Here is a 19902-nt window from a genome sequence, read left to right as displayed (position 1 = left end):
GCAAATTTTCATGTTTTACTTCAGTCTATTTGGTGTTGATTAAAAAGAGATGAGGAAAAACACTAACAGGAGAGAGACGGGCAAAGTGACAGAGATATGGCAAGGAGGAGAGAGACAGAGGAAAAGGAAGCAGAAATAAAAACAGAGGCAGAAATAGTTGTGTGTGTGAGAATGAGTTAGTTGTAGAGAAAGTTGTTTAATGGGAAAAAGCAAGATTGGTAGATATACTGAAGTCTCAAGCTGTGAGATGATAACCCTGGACAACACATCTTTTCAAAAGGTTTGCAAAAAATTAGGGGTTGTGATAGACAACTTCAAGATGAATGCAAAGATAATTTCAGATTTTCTCTGTCATCTAGGAACTTGGAGAAACATGAATGAACTTTTATTGAATTTAACATGTTTCATCACATAGCTATGTTGAGACATTGCATTAGTTCAACTGACCTAAAATGTTTCGCCACTGATTTTTATTTGTGCTCAGCATCTGATGCTTCTCGTGCCAATGTCCAACAATAGTCGACCAGCATTGATGGATTTTAGTTGCCCTGATACTGCTTTTCCATGGTCGCAATGTCCTGGTGAAACCTTTCACTATGTTTGTTATTGATCAGCGGGGAAGCAGTCCAAGTGTGAATGCAGAAAATACATTTTTAATTACATTTTGCACCTCATGGTTCTGTATGCTTGAAGTAGACTTAAAATTTGACAGGTAATCTCAATAGTAAGTTATATCAGGAAATTTTTAAGGTGATTTTCATGATCAGTAGCCCAAAATCCATAAACTCAAAAGTGTTCAGGAAACAAACTCTTTGTTGTCCAGTGTAATCTTCTCCCAAATTGTCACTGGCCCTATCAATGCTGTCCCTGATGGAAGCTTCTCTACTTTCAACCAATGACATCTGTAGGGTCTCTAGCACTCCTTTAAACAGATGACGTTGCTCTTGATCCACAGCCTCTTGGGTCCTTCTCACTAATCATAGGAGCACTGGTACATGAACCTGCAAGCAAGCAACACTCCTCAGTATCTGGAAGAGTGCTAATGTGGTAATTATATATGCACTTCTCAGTCTGGATAATGAGGTGCGATTTGTATGGCTAAGTCCCAATTCTCCATGCAAGTTGGGTGGGACTTCAATTACACCCATTGCTTCAAAAGTACTGTGTGCAGTTTGGGGCCTCTTATCTTAGAAGGGATGTAATGATTTTGGAGAGAGAACTGAGAAAGTTTACCAGGATGATTTCTAGAATGCAAGGGCTAACATATGAGGAATGTTTTTCAGCTCTTAGATTGTATTCATTGGAGTATAGAAGAATGAGAGGGGATCTCATAGAAACATTTCAAATGCTGAAAGGATTTGGACAGAGTGGATGCGAATAAGCTTTTTCCCTTGGTGGATGAATCCAGAACAAAAGGGCACAGTCTTAGAATTAGAGGGTACCAATTTAAAACAGAGATGAGAAGAAATTTCTTTAGTCAGAGGGTCATGGATTTGTGAAATTCATTGCCACATACAGCTGTGGAGGGCTGGTCATTGGGGGAGTTTAAGGAGGAGATTGATTAGTCAGGGTTTCATGGGGAAAAGACTGGAAATTGGAACTAGATGTGAGAATGCTTTCACTCAGGGTTGAGTTGCAGAGTGATTCGATGGGCTGAATGGCCATAAAACATAAAACACTTTTATAAGCAGCAGTATTGGATATCAGAATATTAAAAAAAATATATTAGTGTCAGTGAGATTTGCAACTATGTTTTAAAGATGAGTTACAGAGCAGTGAAATTTCAAATGACCAGAGAATTCACTTTGGCAGGCACCGAGTGTTTTGAATTCTTTTTTGTTTGTAAATTATTTTAAACATTTATATTAAAAAAAGGAAAAAAGAATAAAAGAAAAATCCTACATTGTGCCTTTGTGTCCCATACTTAGCAGTTGATTGGACATACAAGATCTGGGTACAAACACTTCAAAAGCTGTGCTGATTTAATCTTTCTAATTAAGCAGACTGTCATCACACAGTCATAATAGGGTTCAAATGATTTGCCAAGTTCTGATTTAGCTCTGTAGGTTATGCTGTTTAATTCATTGTCTGAAGTTAAAACAGAGTTCTTAGTAGCATCATGTTGATACACTGTGCAAAAGAAGCTGGAACATTATTGTCTTATTGATGTGATATCAAATTGCCATTGACCTAACAATCAAAGCTGTGCATAAAGGAAGATAATATACCTCAGAAGCATCAAAAATGTTTATAATATTTTGATAAAATATTTCAAGAATGTAGTTAGATCATAATCAGTGTGATTTTAAGCAAGTAGAATAACCATTTGCATGCAGAGATACAATGAAAGAACTCACACACAAGGCAGCACAGTGGCACCGATGGTAGAGCCACTGCCTCACCATGCCAGAAACCTGGGTTCAATCCTGACCTTATACATGCAGCACCGAAGGTCAGGAATGAACTTGCCCATTCTCCACGTGGCTTTGTGGGTTTCCTTTAGGTGCCCCAGTTTCCTCCCACATCTCAAAGACATACAGCTTGTTGGGTTAATTGAATACCTTAAATTGCTCCGAGTGGGTAGGACAGTAGAATAATATGTGGTTGATATTTAGAAATTTCTCCTCACAAGCTCCTAAACTAATTACTGTCAGCACCTAGAAGACAAAGACAGTGAAGGCATGGTCTTCACCATTTTCAGGTTCCCTTCCAAGTCACAATAACCTGGGTTGCAACGGCATTAGCATTAGCATTCCTTCACTGTTACTGGGTGAAATTCCATGAACATCCTGCTGAATTGCATCATGTGAGTACCTTCAACACAGCTTGAGGAGACAGGCTATCACCATTTTGTCATGTTGTAGTGCTATTCATGACAACAAGAAATAATTTATAAAAACTATATAATTAGTTAAAGATATTATCACAAGAAAAATGGAAAAAACTATATAGTTGTTTACATTTCCTTTAGTGGGACAAATGGCCATTGGCTTTTTGTCCAGACTTTTTGATTAAAATAAATTAACTTCAAAAAAGTTTTGTAAGATTACATCACTTACCTCAATAGAGGAAGAGCTTGTATTTTTTCAATGCAGAGGGCCAGATAATCTGAGCCTCCTAATCTGACATGCATCCGATGAGCTGGAGCGGGATCTGTTCATGTGAAGGGATCTGTTCATGTGAAGACTCCTGGTCTCATATTCTGAATCTGAGCATGTTTCACTGGCTGGCAAAGGCTGTAAAGCTTTTGAATAGTTTATGAATGTTTCCAACTATTGAAAGAGATTTAAATAATTAAAACTATAAAACATATCAAAATATTCTAACAAATAAAAATGTTAAACATTATAATATCAAAAAAGAAAAAAAGCTGATTGACTCCAATCAAGAAAACTGTTTTAGAACCATCTCTCAGGAAGTCTGTGCTCCACCACTGGCTCAAGGGTGAGGCCAGCGATGGTGCCTCAGCATCTAACCTTCAGGAAGTCTCATACTTCCATATTTAGCCACACTTGGTTGGAAGTCCAAGATTTCTTAACACATGAATAGTTAATAGCTGGTAGATCCCTTTGGAGATCTTGGCTGTCAGTCAAGAAAATCAAGCTCACAGTTGGACCATTGCACTGTGGGAACCAACTACAGCAGAGCCCCCTACTGACAAGAAGCAGAACGTTTCAGTTCTGATTTTTAATGGAACAATATTGCTTGATCCAGGATATTTTTTGGCTAAATTATTGATTTTTCTCAACTTCAAAAATATCAGTATTTCTCTTCAAGGTGCAAATTATTTAAAAAAAGCCACATATCCTCCATTTGCATTTAACAATAGCTGCAAGGGTGAGAATGGTGGCAAGTAGAAAATTAGTCAACTTTTGTTGGTTTGAGAGTGGATACGGAAACTGAAGCATTTAAGCAACCCACGTTAGCTTTTAGCATTTAGCAAATTAAATTATTGAACAGTACTGTACAATGATAAAAAAGTAAACTAGTGCAGGAATATGTATTTGTTCATGATCCCACCATCAGACAAATCTTTTCCTTTCTTCCACTCTCTGCCTTCCGTAGGGACTTCTCCCTCCATGACTCACTTGAGAAACTGGGTGCACTCTGGGAGATTGCTTCGCTGAGCACCTTCACTCTGACCACATCAATGGCAGGATCTTCCATTGCCTTCTGCGGCAGGATACCTACCCATTAATTTATTCTTGTTGCCATGGTATTTATGGAATTAGTCCAGTTGGATTCTGGTCAACAGCAACTCCTAAGATATTGACAGTGAGAGACCCAAATGAATGCCAAGAGTTTGTGACTAGATTTATTTCTGTTAGAGTTTGTCATTACCTTAGCAAACATGTTACTTGCCACTTACCAGCATGTGCATCAGTCTTGCAGTATGCAGGCATGGATTGCTGCTTTACATTAAGCATTGAGTAATCATCACGGAAGGAAGATTATTGGCCAAGGACACTGCCCCATGGAGCTCCTGCAGTGATATGAAATATTTCCTCATCACATTGAAAGAGGCCATTTGTTGTGTTTGGAAAGTATCAGGTCCAGTGAGTTCACAGAGAGACGAGTCTAGGCACAAGTGTTACAATCACACATAACTAATTAACACCCAGGAATGAATGGGGAGAATGGCCAACGTTACTCAATTACTATATTACTTAAACAATGATATAGACATTCACATCGGACCTAGTTTGGGCTCCAATACCAGTGGCTGCCGATACACCACATGCTCACACCTTCTCCCCTATTTTATCTAGCTCTAATCTGCTCTAATCTGGTTTTTCCCTTGTTTGATAAAAATCTGATAGGTATCTTAATTGTGCTGCTCTATAATAATTCTTAAAGTTTGGTAGCTGTAAGCCCCCTTGTTTGTACCATTCTGTTAATTTATCTAGCGCTATCCTCGGTTTCCCTCCTTTCCATAAGAATTTCCTTATTATTTTCTTTAGCTCCTTGAAGAATTTCTCTGTTAGGTGAATTGGTAACAATTAGAATAGGTATCGTATCCTTGGGAAGATCTAAACATAAAGATAAAGAATGAAACATGGGAAAAGCTATGCTCCGGAACTATGAGAAATACAATAAACACAAGATTACGCATGATACAATATAATTGGTAAAAACAGGCTATACACCACGCCCCAAAAGTTAAATAAATGGGACCCAACAGTATCAGACAGATATTTTCGCTGTAAGAAGGAAACGGGAACAACAGTACATGCAATTTGGGCATGTGAGAAAGTGGAAAAGTTTTGGGAAGAATAAAATCACAAAAAGCAACATACCAAAAAATCCAGAGATCTTTCTTCTAAGTAATATAAGAAGTAAAGAGCTTGTACTCAATTTGGATGGAGCACAAAAAAGATTTATTATGATAGCCTTAGCTGTAGCAAAAAAATGTATTATGTTAACCTGGAAATTAGAAGATAACTTGAGAATACAGCAATGGTACATAGAAATGAATAAATGTATTCCATTGGAAAAAATAACATATAATTTAAGAAATAGCATCACAGTATTCAAACAAATTTGGGAACCGTACATGGAACACAACAGAGAAGTCCTACTGTGGACCTCCACCACCTAAAATGACAGAAGGAGAAGAAGACGAAATGAACTGATCCACCACCTAAAATGACAGAAGGAGAAGAAGACGAAATGAACTGACCCAGTATGTAAAAGTAGATGACACAAATTTCTTGTTTATTTTCATTGTGTGATGACATTGGTTTAATGTATCATATATGTTGAACGTTGAGTGGGTGGGGAGGGGGGTGAAGGAGGGAGGGAAGGGAGGGGGGAAAAGGGGAGAAAATGACATTATGTATATTCAAGAGGGAAATGTTTGTGTGTATTTTGGTCAGTATGGTTCATAGCGTGAAAAATATAAAATTAAAAAAAATGAAATGTGATATAGACCTTCGCATAGTAAGGGAATTAAGAGTTATGAGAAAGGCAAGTAGATAGATCAGCCGTAATCTGATTGCAGGCCTACTCCTGTTCCTATATCTTATGCTCTGATAGCAATTGATCTTTTCTCATAGGATCATTTTGATTCACTATTTCTCTCAACTGGATGTTGCATCAAAACTATGGTTGGTGCGTAATCTTGCTCACTACATATAGAGATTCCAACAGTAACTTGATATTTAGCCATTCAAATACAGTAAATCCCTGACACAGTCTTGATGGGATTCCTCAGGACTACCTTGTGGAATAGCTTCTCAGACATGGGCCGGTTGGACTTGCTACACGATCCAACATTTGGTGGATTTCAGAGGAGATGATAGGTTAGCTATCAGGGAATGTAATTTTTTCTCAATTATTTTTGCTGTTTTAATATATTTTAATGAGCTTTGTACATTTTAAATTTTAATAATGTTTTTAAAAATATCACAAATTTTTAAAAAAATCAAATTCAAGGACACCTTTGATGGAAGGCAAGTCTCTGATCTGCTCGCGGGTCTGCTGGCTGTCAATGGCTGTCAGGAGTGCTTAAGAGCAACCCTTGGATATAGAGATTGCAATGTGAGATAGGTCCAGGCATATGTTTTCATTCAGGGTATAAAAGTGGTATTTCTGGGCTCAATCTAGCATGATCCCTCCCATCTCCTTCTACAAATACAGATGTTACCTTAATTTGGTTGGAAATGTTAAAACATCACTTCCTTCCATTCAATTCTTTTCCCCCTGTAAATATCCAAACCTAAAGTCTAACCAAGGGTTGTCATTCACCATTATACAGATGACACAGTTGAAGGCTATTCAGTCACTCAATACTCCCTAACTTTAAGATCTTCTACAAGATTTCTCAGAGACACTGTTTGTTGCTCCTGGGCATAGCAGCTCTGTTTATATTATATTGAAAACTTGATGCTTAAGGTGAACTTAAGTGCATTTACAGTATAACACCTGTTTTCAACACTGAGCAATCCCCAACCCTCACAAAACATTACAAATATCATTGCAGACCATTTAAGCTGCTCTTATTCAGTTATTTCTGTCTAAATCTAATGTTTGCAATACCATGGATTTTGTGGTACTCATGAACCCTGTCTGTCTGATGGAATTTTGCTGATATCAGAAGAAGCTTTCCTATCTCACATTCCATGAACACTATTCCTTTTTTGTTATCATGAGTCAAGTACTTTGAATCCATTTACTTGCTCGTATAGGAAACTATTGATAGCTCCTATATATGGAAATAGTTGAAGATTTATTATTGGCTGCTGAGGTGACCCTTCAGATTATTAAGAATACTTTGAATTTGAGCCAGAACCTGTGAGGTTTGCTGCTATTATTTCAGATACCGGCCACACACATTGTTCTCCTGCTTGGCTGCACGTACAATGTCATCCCTTAGTTCTTCCTCAACATTTAGATCTGAGCATTACAGCAACTATAGCCGACGATCTTCAGGTGATCCCTGCTTCGATCAATACATTGACACAGCACGGAATTTGTTCGAAGAAGAAATGGAAAAATCCTCCTTCAGGAATGGTCATTTTGTAAGGCCTAGAAATGAATCCTTTGGATACTCAGGTTTGATATTTATGTCTAATTTCTTTGGTCTGTGACTTCAGAGTTCATCAGAAGCTTCCCAGGTCACCTTTGGTTTTGAACTACAAATACATCAAAATATAATGTGATATATTAAAACTAATTCTACATCATTATAATATGTGTCTGATGGGCAATTATCATTTAACCATCATTTTTTGCTGTACAGTAAAAATTAGAGTTGTTTAAATTGCTAGGTTTGGTAAACAATTATTGTATCATTAAATTAGAATGGTGCAGCAAGTATTGTTTTGTTGCTTGGATGTTAGCAGTTTTAACATTTTTCAGATGCGAGCCCAATACTCACCAACAGCTATTTAATGTTGAAATTAGTGGGAATTTTCCAGAAGTTTAAATTGCAATAGTTTTTTCTCTCCATGATAATAAAAGTGTCAAAGGCCATTTAATATATTTCCTACAAATACATTAATTAAAAATGGCTTAATATGTCAAAAGTCATACTTTTGCTGTAATCCTGGGAAGTGTCTATTTACTCGAAACATAAAAGTGAAGCTGAAATGAAGTGAAACAAAATCAAAGTCAGTGGTTATACTGTCCTTCACTCTTGCAAACATGAATTAATCTTTCTTGTTGGTTGCCAATGTTCCAGTTAATAGAATGACAAGCAATCATAATATGTTTCCACACCAGTATGAACTAATGGTACAAAACTGCCTATCATTTGCAGTTTAATTCTGAGATAAAAATAGAACTGCTTGACATGGAGAAAAATCATTCTGAGATTGGGAAAGCATCGTGAGATTATAGAGAAGCTTATTTTGTATATAGCTACTTTGAACCTTCTTTGAACTATCACCTGGAATTTTGGCCAGAGTTAAGAGGCATCAAAGTTACCGGTCAAGGTCTCTTGATGAAAACTGGAAAAGGGAGAAGACTAGCATAAATAGGCAACTTGACCAGTATGCTCATGTGGGGCCCAAGGGCCCGATTCTATGCTGTACCGCTCTATGACTATGTTTCAAGTAGCAAAGATGAGGTGGAGGAGACAAAGGGAATGTTTGCAATAGAGTGTGAACCAAAGTTCTCGAAATAACAATTAATTTAAAGAAAAGTATTTGGACACAGAAAAGTGAAATGAAGTGGATAGAAAGTTACATCCTCACTCACAGAGAGAAGGAAAAATATCTGTTACCAAAAACAGTTAAATTTAGTATTGAGTCTTGAAGGTTGTCACGAAACAATGAATTTCATAGCACATGTTCATGACAATAAATTCTGATTCTGAAACATCAGGGAGCAGTTCCTTGAACTTACACTGAGCATTGATGAAGACAAAAGGCTCAGAACGGAAGTGGCCAGAGAATTAAAGTGACAGATGACAAGAGCTCATGGTTTTCCTTCAAAAAGAACAAAGATGTTATTCAAGGTAGTTGCTCTAGCAAAATTTCACATCATAACCATCAAATACTAAATTGAAAGAAAAGCAAGTGAATTCTGCTTCACTTGGAATAACTGCATGGGTCCTGGATGCTGGGAAGGGGAGTTAAAAGGCAGGCGTGGTATCTACTACAGCTGCCTGGGAAAATGCTGCGAGAAGGCGAGTAGTTGAAGGAATAGAACAGTGGACCAGGGATTTGGTATCCTTCATGGGGTGGAACTGGAAAAGATGTGGTTGGGAGTCCTGTCAACTATGGCAGTGGGTCAATCATGGTTAAGGAATTAGAATTAAGTGTAGAAAGTCTTGATATCAGAGTAGTTACAATGGAGATTTGGAAATAGAAAATCTGGGAGTATTTGGGAATTTAAGAATACTTTGAACTTCAGAAGTCATGGAGATATTAATCAAGATGCTGTCAATCATTTTGATCTAGAATATCACAATGTGTAATAATCACAGAGTCATCCAAGCAGTAAAGGTCCAAATGATGATGCTTTACATTACTGTTTCAAAAGTATCCACAGAAATTTTTATTTGTTTTCTTACCTCTTGAGGTTGTTAATCAGGACACTGGTATTTCCTAGTCTTCTTAGAAATTGCCTTGACAGCTAGAACAGACCAAAATTAAAACTCAAGATAAGCTTTAAGGCAGCTGGCCAGAAGTGCAGTATTCGTTATGTACCACTCTGAAATGTTGACCTTCATGAAGTGCATTAATCCTGAGCCCACAACTCACTCAGCTCAATAATACTTCATTGTTGAAGGCTATACTTGCTCTCAATTATTTGCTGGTGCCTGGAGTGAAATTGATGTCGCATTTCCTGATTTTCTTTTGTTTCTCATGTCATGCATTTCAAAGCAAAAGGTTGAAATTGGCACAAGATGACCCATCAAACAAACCTCATGACAATGCAATTGGGCACGACTTTTTCCACATATCTAATTATTTTAATCAGGATGTCTTAGTCTGAAATATATGTACATGTAATATGCATAAGAACCCTTTCTTGCTTTTCATTACTTTTTGTTTTGTTTCATAATAGCTCCAGTATCTGGGTGTCAAGGAAACCTTGGAATCGTCAGAACTATTGGGGATACTTACCAGGTTACAGCTGATGTCAGTCAGTTTGATCCAGAAGAAATCATTGTGACCATGTATAACTACCATATAGTCATCAAAGCAGAAAAGGTCCAAATGATTAATCCTTGATTTGATGTAATTTATTTAAATTAGCTGAAGCAGTCTCTTTCATAGCTACGTGTCCTTTGAAATTAATTAGAGGGTGAATTCATCATCTGAGAATAGATCAAACACCTTTTAATATAAAACTTACTATGTTATGTAATTAATCAGAACACTGAAGAATGAAATCATGAAAAGTCCAATCTGTAGGATAACAGGTAAGATTGGAGAAGCCTTAGAGTAGACATACCTATTGCAGTTTTTGAAGTGATCGCAAGCAAGATAGACAGGGGAGGTTCAGTGGACATTGTGTATTTGGACTTTCAAAAGGCCTTTAACAAGGTGCCACTTATGAGGCTGTTAAACAAGATGAGAATGCATGAAATTACAGGAAGGATCCTAACATGAGTGGAGCATTGGCTGGTCAGCAGGAAACAGAGAGTGAGAATAAAGGGATCCTATTCTGGTTGGTTACCAGATACCAGTGGTGTTCCACAGGAGTGGGTATTGGGGCCACTTCTTTTTACAACGTATATCAATGATTTGGATTATGTAATTGATGGTTCTGTGGCTAAATTCACAGAAGATACCAAAATTGGTACGTGATGGGGAAGGGAAGGTTGAGAATTACTGCTCTTGACCCAATTGTTACTGAAATATTTTCTTTGAGAAAAATTGTCATTGGCCTATTTGGAGTTATGAAATTTTGCACATAACAAATCAATTAGGTACGATTAAAACAGAGGTTTTCAAACCTTTTATTTTCACCCACATACCACCTTAAGCAATCCCTTACTAATCACAGAACACCTATAGCATAGGGATTACTTAAAGTGGTATGTGAGTGGAAAGAAAAAGGTTGGGAATCACTGCCCTAAAGATTAACCTCCAGGTTGAGTCAGTGGTGAAGAAGGTGAATAGGATACAAGAGTAGAGATGTAATGTTGAGACTATAGGGCACTGGTGAGACCTCACTTGCAGTACTGGTACAGTTTTAGATGCCTTATTTGAGAAAAGATGTTCTGGCTTTGGAGAGGGTTTAGAGAAGATTTTCTTGAGTGATATCAGGAGTGAAAGGGTTAGCACGAGGAACATTTATCAGTTCTTGGACTGTACTAATTTGAGTACAGAGAATGAAGGAGGACCGCATAGAGACATTATGAATGCTGAAAGGCCTGGACAGAATAGATGTGGCAAGATTTTTTTCCCATGGTAGAGGAATCTAGGACAAGACTCAAGGATCGATGCTGGAACCATTATTATCTATCATCAGTATCAATGATTTGGACGATAATGTGGTAAATTGAATCAGAAAGTTTGCAGATGACACAAAAATTCGAGGTGTGGTGGACAGCAAATAAGGTTTTCAAAACTTGCAGAGGGATCTGGTCCAGCTGCAAAAATCAGCTGAAAATGGCAAATGGAATTTAATGAAGACAATTACAAACTAGAAAATATGGGAAAGGGTGAAAGGGAAAAAGTTCAGGGAGAACATTAAGAGGAACTTCTTCCACGCAGAGAGTGGTGGGAGTGTGAAACAAGCTGCCAGCTGAAATGGTGAATACAGGTTCAATTTTAACACTCAAGTAGAATTTGGACAGGTACATAGATGGGAGCGGTATAAAAGGCTATAGATTGGGGACAGGTCAGTGGGACAAGGCAGAAAAATAGGTCAGTACAGACTAGAAGGGCTGAAGAGTCTATTTCTGTGCTGTAATGTTCCTTGGTTCCCAGGTTAAAAGGGGTGCAGAACAAAGATGCAGAAAAAAATCTTTCGTCAGAGGGTCCATGAGTCGGTGGAACTTATTGCCACAGGTGGAGGTGGAAGCGCGGTCATTGGGTGTATTTAAGGCAGAGATTGACAGGTTTTTGATTAGTCAAAGCATAAAGGGTTATGGGGAAAAGGCCTTTCTTTCACTGAAATAACTAAAATCTTGCTCATTTTGGCTTGAAAATAAGGTATTTGAATGCATATTCATGATAAATGCAAAACAAAAGAAATGTAGATGTTGGAAGCATTAAATAAAAATCGAAAACGCTGCAAATATGGAGCAGATCAGATAGTAGGCTGTGATGGGGGGGTAACAGCATTTTAGGTCTCGAATTGTGAAATGAAGCAAACTTCTCCTGGAACACTTTTTCTTGGTCAAGAAATCAAAAGGTAACAAGAATTTGCTTTAATTTCTTCAGGTAGCTGAAGATGGAACCATTGTAAATACCTTCACGCATAAGTGTCAGCTCCCTGAAGACATGGACCCTCTGTCTGTGAGCTGCTCGCGGTCAGATGTTGGTATTCTGATAATTAATGTTAGAAGGAATCCGATGAAACAAGCAGAATCTCCACAACCAATTTATAGGAGTGAAGTTCAGCTGTAAATGTTATTCATTCATACGGCTCCATAACTTTAGCTACAATATATATGAATGTTTTTGTATATCCGTTACACACATTTATTTTAAGATGTCAGTAAATCTCCTTATCACACACTCAATTCACAGGCAACGACTTTTTGTGGAAAGAATATTGAATTTCTTCTCAAGTGCCACTCAAAAAAAATTTATAACTATATAACCATATAACAATTACAGTATGGAAACGGGCCATATTGGTCCTTCTGGTCCGCACCGATTTAAGTGAAACTCCACTAGTTCCACCTACCTGGTACCTGCCTATAACCCTCCAACCCTCTCACATTATGTACTCATCTAACCTCCTCTTAAATGACAGAAATCACCTCTTCCAGAAGGTCATTCCACTCAGCCACCACTCTCTGAGGGAAAAAGTTTCCTCTTATGTTACTTATAAAATTTTGCCCCCCTAACCCTTAACTTATGACCCGTCATTCCAATCTCTCCTACCCTCAAGGGGAAGAGCCTATTCATATCTACTCCCCTCATAATTTTATACACCTCTATCAAATCCCCTTTCTACCTTCTACACTCCAATGAATAAAGACCCAATCTACTCAATCTTTCTCTGTATTCTAGATACTGCAATCCAGGCAACATTTTAGTAAATCTTCTCTGCACCCTCTCTACTTTATTGATATCCTTCCTATAATTTGGAGACCAGAACTGCACACAATATTCCAAACTTGGCCTATTGTCATGTAATAAAACAGGTGTAATATTACATGAAATTGTCTTTAGTCTGCCGTAAGATGGACAAAGATTTGCCATTGGCAGAAATTGCCCAATGCCCCTTAAATTCAGAGTCACCAAGTATCCGTGGATTCTCCTCCAGCACTCCTTCAGCTACAGACTTCAGTCCAAACCATTGGCAATTTGAGCTCCACATCCAAACCTCCAACAAGATCAGGAAGCCTTCAGAGTTCTTGGCAGCCTCTCACATCCTAGTTCCGATATCTGGCACTCCTTCAGGCAGTCTCAAACCAGCCTCCAGCAGTCCACAGCCTGCATGGCTTCCTGACCTCGAGTCACCAATAGTCTGCCATCTGTGTGTTCTTCAGTTACAGAGCCCCTCACTGGCTCCCTGCTGTGGTCACTGTCCTTTAGGGTCATCTCTTCTGCTTATCTTATCAAATGAGTGGGGGGAGTTGGCGGGCATTCTCCCCATTAACTGGTACCCTGTGTCAGTTCTCTGTATCCCCAAACCTGTTACACCTTGAGGCCTCTGCTGAGCATAGGGGCTGCCAACATGGGCCCAGACTGCGGTCACAGAATTTTAAAATGAACCACCTCTGGCCCCTTTAACAGGCCATTTAAAGCTTGTACGGAGCCATCGGTAGTTGGATTGGGTGGTAGAACACTGTAGACACAGTGTCTCTGCTCCCAGCTCTCCGCGGTCAGTAGTGCTGCCATTTTTTTTTTACACTAAATTGAATAATAGTTGGGAAAATTCGTATTGTGTTGGAATATTTACTGGAAAATTTCTAGGGTAAACCTTTGTGGCCACTTTACACTCGAATACGATTGAACATTATTTAGTCATTTTATTACTCAGGATCCTATGTTATTTATAACATAGAATATTCATTCAGATTTTTACCATCAAAGAATAAATTATCTTTTCTTCCTGATTGCTAAAGAAAATTCGCATTTGGGTTGGAAGGATGGGTGGCGCGTACAGTGGCTGTTTATTTATTTATTTACTTTATTTCAGATTTATTATCAGAGAACATATATGACATCACATACAACCCTGGGATTCCTTTTTCCTGCGGGCACAACAGAATTACCACTAATTAGTGGTGCAAAAAATATTTGCTTTGCTGCTCCCTCACATCTCCGAGACCTGGGGGACATCCTGACCTGAGAAACTGTGGGTGCCAAGATTGTACATTATCCCTGCGACTGTGTGGTCTTCCCCTGTATGCTCTAGTTTCCTCTCACACGTCAAAGATATACGTGTTGGGAGATTGGTTGGGCACTGTAATTGCTACCTATGATAGGCGGCAAGATCATTGAGGCAGGCCTTCTTATCCCATATGATCCAGACAATGGGAATCTGGAAGGAAAATGCGATTAGTTTAGGAGGTGCTAAATGACGATGGAATGAAGGGTCTTTTTCCTCACGACACTCAATAATTTTACTTAGCATAATGTCAGTAACCTAAATGTCAAAAAGCTTGCAGAGGGAACTGGACCAACTGGAAAAATGGGCCAGAAAATGACAGATGGAATTTAATGCAGACAAGAGTGAGATGTTGCTTTTTGGAAGGACAAACCAAGGTAGGACATACACAGTAAATGGTAGGGCACTGAGGAGTGCTGAGGAACAAAGGGTTCTGGGAATACAGGTACATAATTCCTTGTAAGTGGAATCACAGGTTGACAGGGTCGTAAAGAAAGTTTTTGGCATCTTCAGCTTCATAAATCAAAGTATTGAGTACCGGAGTTGCGTTGTTATGTTGAAGTTGTACAAGACATTGGTGAGGCCAAATATGGAGTATCATGTGCAGTTCTAGTCACCAAATTACAAAAAGGATATCAGTAAGATTGAGTGAGTGCAGAGATTTACTAGAATGTTGCTGGGCCTTCAGGACTTGAGTTACAGGGAAAGATTAAACAGGTTAGGAGCATAGAAGAATAAGGGGAGATTTGATAGAGGTTTACAAAATTATGAGGGGTATAGACAGAGTAAGTGCGAGTAGGCTCTTCTAGATGAGGAGATAAATATGAGAGGACATGGCTTTAGGGTGAAAGAGGAAAGGTTTAGGGGGAGCTTTCGGAGGAACTTGTTCACTCAGAGTGGTGGGAGTGTGGAACAAGCTGTTATCTGACGTGATAAATGTGGGCTCAGTCTTAAATTTTAAGAATAAATTGGATAGGTACATGGATGGGAGAGGTTTGGAGGATTATGGAATTGGTGCAGGTCAGTGGGACTAGCATGGTGATGTTTCAGCACAGATTAGAAGGGCTGTGTGGTGAATGTCTGCCAAGCTGCCTGTCTCCCCTCTGGCGAGCCTTGCTGTACTAACATTGGCTCTTAAGGAGACTCCCTTTGGATATAACTGTGTATGCACCTATTGTCTTTCATTATTGTACCATTTGTTTCTGCTAATAAAAGCCATGATTATTGTTTGACCACATCATCTTTGTCTACTTCATCAACTGGCACTTCAGGCTGAATGGCCTGTTATCTGTGCTGTAGTGTTCTTTGGTTCTAACCTGACCACTGGTAAGATGGGCGATAGAATTCTGATTTTGTCTCCAAATAAACGTCCAACCAAGCTGATTCTTCCATTATCAGAAACGCATGCCCTTCTCTGCAATGGAATGTTTTTACTGGATGTTTCAGTCTCAAAATGAATGAGATATACAGCATGTTATCTGGACTCCCTCAAACAACATTCAATGCGACAGGCTCAGACTAAAATTAATGGTACACTTCTTTACCAGCAAGTTAATCACACAGCAGCGGACTCAGAGAAAGAAACCTACAGTCTCTGAATTACTGAATACACCATTTAAAAACATTAAAGCATGCTGAATCTTTAATAGTCTAATTCAAAAAACTGTTGAGTTCAGTCTCTAGTGACACATTACAAATATTATCAACAAAGATGTTTATCATCAAGAAACAACTGCAATTTAGACACTAAGGTGCACAAAAAGTTCACATGAAAATCATGCATAAACCCTAATGGATTTTCAAAGACAAATTTCAATATCCAAGATTAAAATGTTATGCAAGTTATCAGCACTCAGAAGAAATTTGATTCAAATTCTATATCTGGCACATCAACACTTAAATGTACATTAACATGTTGACCATAGAGAGATTCAGCTGCAGGAGTTAATGACCATCATCTACTGTGTTGGCACGACTGCATAGATTAATGTTTCAAAGATAAGAGGTAATTTCTGATGCAATTATTGGGCAGCCACTGTAGTATCTGATGAGATCAGATAAAGAGTGATAATGTCAATACCTCTAGGAGCTGGTTTACATTTTTAAAGAGCAATGGAATTACATATCTTAGCTGCAGCTGACTAATAATAAATTTGAAAGATGTTCTGAGTATCTTAATTTAGTGTTAAAATATAAAAATATTATATAAATATGCCTCTGGAGATTTGACGCACCGACACATTCATTATGCAGCCAGAGGGAGTGATGTTAGCACATTTTGGTATAATGTGCCAGTGAGAAAGTGGTCAAAACAATTAATCCTAAAGGATAAAATTGGCAATGGCAATGTGACAACCTTACCAGTGAGAAATATGCCTTCACCACTGCTCCATGACAAATGATATTTAATTGTCATATGTGAAAAGGATTGGAAAAGATAAATGAAATCACCAAGATTCTGATTTTAGTTACTTCCTTTGGCTTTACTAGGCATCTCAGAAATTACAAAAATCTTAACACAACGTAGATCAATTCCATCCAATGCATTTCTGAATTCTTCCAACCTCAGATACAGGTAGTGTATTTGGAGATAAGGCATTTAGATAATTTTGGATGCAAACTTAGCAACCATCCAGAACTAAAAGAAATCACATCATCATTATTTGAAAAATGTTATCCAGAGTAGACTCAGGATTTACTTCATAATTACAAAATCTATACTTCTGGTGGAATAATTCAGCATCTACAGCATCAGGTACAACTTGTTCTGCTGGTTATGGTCAAGTGTTTAATTTTCCTCCACTCTGAAATGCATTGTAGCGCCAAAAGCTACAGCTATGCTCACCTTGTGTTGAGTGATCCCTGGGCTCAAAGTCTGAGAAACGTGAGGTCCCATAGTGATAACACTGGACAATAATTTTTTTTCAGTAGGTTTGCTTCCTAAAAAAAAAATTTCAAGCTGAACATAGATAATTTCAGATTTGCTGCATCACATAGGAAGTTAGAGAAACATTAAATTAACATTTATTGAATTTAGAATGTTTAATTGCATAATGATGCTGACAAATTGTATTAGTTCATCTGACTGAAAAATGACTTACATTTCGTTCGTACTCGGCATCTGATTCCTCTCATGTCAGTATCCAACAATAGTTGGCCAACATAGATGAATTCCAGTTGCTCTGATACCGCTTTTCCATGTTTACAAATTCCTGTTGAAATTTTCACAGACTGCACTAAGATCAGCAGGAAAGCAGTCCAAGGGTGAATGAATTATAATAGTACTTGGATTCCCAAAAGGCACTGAATTAGCTGGAACATGTGCATTGGACACTCAGGCTATTGTGTGACTGAAATGCAGATCCCAAAAAATGAATACTTTTAAAATTTGACTGTGGGTTTACAGTAATCCATAGTTTCACGATTCCCATTACCAATATTCCCTTTTATTCGTGTCTTTTTTTGTTTAACCACATTTATTATCAAATTTGTCACACGGAACAATACAGCACAGAACAGGCTCTTTGGCCCTCAATGTTGTGCCATCTATTTTCCCTTTCATCCATATGGCTGTCTCCCTTAAATGCTCCTAATGTTTCAGCTTCCACCACCATCCCTGGCAAGGCATTGCAGGAAGTCACAACTCTCCATTAAAAAAAACCTTGCTTTTGATGTCTCCCCTTACCTTCCCTTCCTTAACTTTGTATACAAGTCCTCTGGTGTTTGCTGATCCTGCCCTGGAAAACAGGTGCTGGCTGTCCATCCTATCTATGCCTCTCATAATCTTGTAGACCTCTGTCAAGTCTCCTCTCATCCTTCTAAGCTCTAAAGTGAAAAGTCCCAGCTCTGCTAACCTTGTGCCGTAAGACTTCTTTCCCAATCCAGGCAAAATCCTGGTAAATCTCCTCTGCACCCTCTCCATAGCTTCCATATCCTTCCTATAATGAGGTGACCAGAACTGAACACAATATTCTAAGCATGGTCTTACAAAAGATTTGTAGAGTTATATCATGACCTCTCGAGTCCAGAATTCAATTCCCCTATTAATGAATCCCAACAACCCATAGGCCTTCTTAACTATCCTATCAAATTGTGCAGTGACCTGGAGGGATGTATGGATTTAAACCTCAAGATTCTTCTGTTCATCCACATTCTTAAGAAACTGACCATTAACCCTGTACTCTGCTTTGTCCTTCCAAAGTGCATCACCTCACACTCATCTGGTTGAAATCCATCTGCCACTTTCTGCCCAACTCTAAATTCTGTCTATATCCTCTTGAAACCTTTGACAACTTTCTGCTCCATCCATAATTCCTCCAACCTTCATGATATCCGCAAACTTCAATCCAGATCATTTATAAACATCACAAAGAGCAGGGGTCCCAGAACAGATCCTTGCGGCACTCCACTAGTCACCAAACTTCAGGCAGAATACTTTCCTTCCACTACTACTCTCTGCTTTCTTCCTAGAAACCAATTATTTATCCACACAGCTAAAGTTCCACTGATCCCATGCCTCATTGACTTTCTCGATGAGTCTCTCGTGGGGGACCTTGTCAAATGCCTTGCTAAAATCCATGCAGTCCACATCTACCACCCTATCCTTTACCATCAATTTCTTTTTTTTTAACCTCCTCAAAAAACTCAGTTAAACTTGTGAGGAATAACGTTCCCTTCACAAAGCCATGCTGACTCTCCTTGAGTAGACTGTACTTCTCCAAATGCTCATAGATCCTAGCCTTAAGAATCCTTTCCACACCACAGATGTAAGACTCACCTGTACATAATTTCCAGGATTCCCCCTATTACCTTTTTTAATCAAGGGGACTACTTTCGCCATTCTCTAATCCCTCGGCACCACCCCTGTGGCCAAAGAGAATTCAAAGATCGTAGCTACTGCCCCAGCTATCTCCATCTCTCAATTCCCACAGCAGCCTGGGGTATATCGCGTCCAGCCCCCAGTGACTTACCAATCTTGATGTTTTTAAGAAGATCCAACACCTTCCGCTTCCTTAATCTCAACATTGACCAGCACACAGGCCTATTCAATTTCAACCTCGCCATGATCAAAGTCCTTTTGTGAATACTGAAGGAAAATATTCATTTAGGACCTGCTGAACCTCTTCTGCCTCCAGGTACATGTTGCCTCCCTTATCCTTTAGCTGGATAATTAAAAAAAAATTAAGGTGCCATAATATTACAAGTGTATGTGATAATAAAGTGTATTTCAATTTAAATCTCTTCCTTTGTTCACAGAACTGTACAAATTTTGTCATGTTAATGAGTAGGTTGATGGCCAGAGATCTTGCTTGAAAAATTACCCAAAAATTACTGTTGTTGAACAAGGGCTCAGGCCCAAAACGTGGGCAATATATCCATTGGCTCCTATAGATATCGAATAGACCAACTGAGTTCCTCCAGCATTTTGGTGTT

At 38.5% G+C, this 19902-nt stretch overlaps 1 long non-coding RNA gene across 1 annotated transcript; it reads right to left on the bottom strand.

The window, feature by feature from the left end:
- Positions 1-339: 339 nt before the first annotated feature.
- Positions 340-19688, bottom strand: LOC138743047 (uncharacterized). Its single transcript, XR_011344620.1, has 11 exons — positions 19440-19688; positions 17571-17681; positions 17315-17409; positions 12374-12449; positions 10074-10235; positions 9518-9579; positions 8848-8930; positions 4370-4578; positions 4192-4261; positions 3060-3272; positions 340-1001 (listed from the first exon to the last, which is right to left on the bottom strand). It is a non-coding gene; the product is annotated as an uncharacterized lncRNA (long non-coding RNA).
- Between the last annotated feature and the right edge of the window lie 214 nt (positions 19689-19902).

Source organism: Narcine bancroftii, chromosome 9, assembly GCF_036971445.1.
Source record: "Narcine bancroftii isolate sNarBan1 chromosome 9, sNarBan1.hap1, whole genome shotgun sequence".
Classification (NCBI taxonomy): domain Eukaryota; kingdom Metazoa; phylum Chordata; class Chondrichthyes; order Torpediniformes; family Narcinidae; genus Narcine; species Narcine bancroftii.
The sequence above is the reverse complement of the archived record's forward strand: the minus strand, read 5'-3'. Positions and strand labels throughout refer to the sequence as shown.